Source organism: Oncorhynchus masou, unplaced genomic scaffold (assembly GCF_036934945.1).
Source record: "Oncorhynchus masou masou isolate Uvic2021 unplaced genomic scaffold, UVic_Omas_1.1 unplaced_scaffold_1255, whole genome shotgun sequence".
Taxonomy (NCBI): domain Eukaryota; kingdom Metazoa; phylum Chordata; class Actinopteri; order Salmoniformes; family Salmonidae; genus Oncorhynchus; species Oncorhynchus masou.
Window position 1 is genome coordinate 68591 of NW_027002374.1, and position 3910 is coordinate 72500.

General features: G+C 47.7%; 1 protein-coding gene across 3 annotated transcripts in view; it reads left to right on the forward strand.

Moving 5' to 3' along the window:
* The first annotated feature begins 3751 nt into the window (after positions 1–3751).
* Positions 3752–3910, forward strand: part of LOC135530101 (ras association domain-containing protein 6-like) — a 38987-nt gene continuing 38828 nt past the window's right edge. For all 3 annotated transcript variants that reach the window (XM_064958491.1, XM_064958493.1, XM_064958494.1), the window contains exon 1: positions 3752–3910. This exon is cut by the window's right edge. The gene's annotated coding sequence lies outside the window, so the exon portion shown is untranslated.

Sequence of the window (3910 nt, forward strand, 5' to 3'; positions counted from 1 at the left end):
CATGCACTGCCCTCTAGTGTTATAGAAGGTAACTACAGCCTGCACTGCCCTCTAGTGTTAGAGAAGGTAACTACACCTGCACTGTACTCTGGTGTTATAGAAGGTAACTACACCCTGCACTGCCCTCCAGTGTTATAGAAGGTAACTACACCTACACTGCCCTCTACTGTTAAGGTAAGTAACTACACCCTGCACTACCCTCTCGTGTTATAGAAGGTAACTACACCATGCACTGCCCTCTAGTGTTAGAGAAGGTAACTACACCTGCACTGTCCTCTGGTGTTATAGAAGGTAACTACACCATGCACTGCCCTCCAGTGTTATAGAAGGTAACTACACCATGCACTGCCCTCTAGTGTTAGAGAAGGTAACTACACCATGCACTGCCCTCCAGTGTTATAGAAGGTAACTACACCTACACTGCCCTCTAGTGTTATAGAAGGTAACTACACCCTGCACTGCCTTCTAGTGTTAGAGAAGGTAACTACACCTGCACTTCCCTATAGTGTTATAGAAGGTAACTACACCCTGCAATGCCCTCCTGTGTTATAGAAGGTAACTACACCTGCACTGACTGTCCTTAGGGTGTTATAGAAGGTAACTACACCCTGCACTGACCTCCTGTGTTATAGAAGGTAACTACACCCTGCAATGCCCTCCTGTGTTATAGAAGGTAACTACACCCTGCACTGATCTCCTGTGTTATAGAAGGTAACTACACCCTGCACGACCCTCTCGTGTTTAGGAAGGTAACTAGACCCTGCACTGCCCTATAGTTTTAGAGAAGGTAACTACACCTGCACTGTACTCTAGTGTTATAGATGTAACTACACCTTGCACTGCCCTCTAGTGTTAGAGAAGGTAACTACACCTGCACTGTCCTCTGGTGTTATAGAAGGTAACTACATCATGCACTGCCCTCCAGTGTTATAGAAGGTAACTACACCATGCACTGCCCTCTAGTGGTATAGAAGGTAACTACAGCCTGCACTGCCCTCTAGTGTTAGAGAAGGTAACTACATCATGCACTGCCCTCCAGTGTTATAGAAGGTAACTACACCATGCACTGCCCTCTAGTGTTATAGAAGGTAACTACAGCCTGCACTGCCCTCTAGTGTTAGAGAAGGTAACTACACCTGCACTGTACTCTGGTGTTATAGAAGGTAACTACACCCTGCACTGCCCTCCAGTGTTATAGAAGGTAACTACACCTACACTGCCCTCTACTGTTAAGGTAAGTAACTACACCCTGCACTACCCTCTCGTGTTATAGAAGGTAACTACACCCTGCACTGCCCTCTAGTGTTATAGAAGGTAACTACAGCCTGCACTGCCCTCTAGTGTTAGAGAAGGTAACTACATCATGCACTGCCCTCCAGTGTTATAGAAGGTAACTACACCATGCACTGCCCTCTAGTGTTATAGAAGGTAACTACAGCCTGCACTGCCCTCTAGTGTTAGAGAAGGTAACTACACCTGCACTGTACTCTGGTGTTATAGAAGGTAACTACACCTACACTGCCCTCTAGTGTTATAGAAGGCAACTACACCCTGCACTACCCTCTAGTGTTAAGGTAGGTAACTACACCCTGCACTACCCTCTAGTGTTAGAGAAGGTAACTACACCCTGCACTGCCCTCTAGTGTTAGAGAAGGTATCTACACCTGCACTGTCCTCTAGTGTTATAGAAGGTAACTACACCCTGCACTGCACTCTAGCGCTAGAGAAGGTAACTACACCTGCACTGTCCTCTAGTGTTATAGAAGGTAACTACACCATGCACTGCCCTCCAGTGTTATATAAGGTAACTACACCCTGCACTACCCTCTAGTGTTAAGGTAGGTAACTACACCCTGCACTACCCTCTAGAGTTATAGAAGGTAACTACACCCTGCATTGCCCCCCAGTGTTATAGAATGTAACTACACCTTGCACTGCCCTCTTCTATCTCAGACTTTAATCACATAATCGGTACTATATATGAGGAAATTAGTCCAGCTGTTAAAGAACATGTTCTTCCTTCTCTCCGATGTTGTTATTCCCAGTACTGGACACCAGGCAACCAATGATTGGTAGTGTCTGAAGTATTTATGAGAAGTATGTTACTGAGGGGACTGAGGGGACTGTTACAGAGAGGACTGTTACTGAGAGGACTGTTACTGAGAGGACTGTTACTGAGAGGACTGTTACTGAGGGGACTGTTACTGAGAGGACTGTTACTGAGGGGACTGTTACTGAGAGGACTGTTACTGAGAGGACTGTTACTGAGGGGACTGTTACTGAGGGGACTGTTACTGAGAGGACTGTTACTGAGGGGACTGTTACTGAGAGGACTGTTACTGAGAGGACTGTTACCGAGAGGACTGTTACTGAGAGGACTGTTACTGAGGGGACTGTTACTGAGAGGACTGTTACTGAGAGGACTGTTACCGAGAGGACTGTTACTGAGAGGACTGTTACTGAGAGGACTGTTACTGAGGGGACTGTTACTGAGAGGACTGTTACTGAGAGGACTGTTACTGAGGGGACTGTTACTGACAGGAATGTTACTGAGGGGACTGTTACTGAGGGGACTGTTACTGAGGGGACTGTTACCTAGAGGACTGTTACTGAGAGGACTGTTACTGAGAGGACTGTTACTGAGGGGACTGTTACTGAGAGGACTGTTACTGAGGGGACTGTTACTGAGAGGACTGTTACTGAGAGGACTGTTACAGAGAGGACTGTTACTGAGAGGACTGTTACTGAGGGGACTGTTACTGAGAGGACTGTTACTGAGGGGACTGTTACTGAGAGGACTGTTACTGAGGGGACTGTTACTGAGGGGACTGTTACTGAGGGGACTGTTACTGAGAGGACTGTTACTGAGAGGACTGTTACTGAGAGGACTGTTACTGAGAGGACTGTTACTGAGAGGACTGTTACAGAGAGGACTGTTACTGAGAGGACTGTTACTGAGGGGACTGTTACTGAGAGGACTGTTACTGAGGGGACTGTTACTGCCAGTGGGGACGTGTTACTGAGAGGACTGTTACTGAGGGGACTGTTACTGAGAGGACTGTTACTGAGGGGACTGTTACTGAGAGGACTGTTACTGAGAGGACTGTTACTGAGAGGACTGTTAGTGAGAGGACTGTTACTGAGGGGACTGTTACTGAGAGGACTGTTACTGAGGGGACTGTTACTGCCAGTGGGGACGTGTTACTGAGAGGACTGTTACTGAGAGGACTGTTACTGAGGGGACTGTTACTGAGGGGACTGTTTACCCAGAGGTGATCTGAGGTGGTTGAGTGGTGATTGACCCTCTGGGTAAACAGGTGATCTGAGGTGGTTGAGTGGTGATTGACCCTCTGGGTAAACAGGTGATCTGAGGTGGTTGAGTGGTGATTGACCCTCTGGGTAAACAGGTGATCTGAGGTCGTTGAGTGGTGATTGACCCTCTGTGTAAACAGGTGATCTGAGGTGGTTGAGTGGTGTCTGGCCCTCTGGGTAAACAGGTGATCTGAGGTGGTTGAGTGGTGATTGGCCCTCTGGGTAAACAGGTGATCTGAGGTGGTTGAGTGGTGAAGTGTTGTTCCTGGAGGTAGAAGTGTGTTAATTCATACACACTCTACCTTGTGGTGTGCCACACACACACACACACACACACTCAGCCACCTCCCTCTCTCACTGTCTGCCTCTACATGTTCTGTAATGATTAACTCCTTTGCTGCCTTCACGCTCTTCTCTTTCACTTCACAACGTCAACGTGCTTCTCATTCTGGACACGCAGGAACACACACAGGAAGACACGCAGGAACACACACAGGAAGAGACACAGGAAGAGACACAGGAACACACACAGGAAGAGACACAGGAAGAGACACAGGAAGAGACACAGGAAGAGACAGGAACACACACAGGAAGAGAC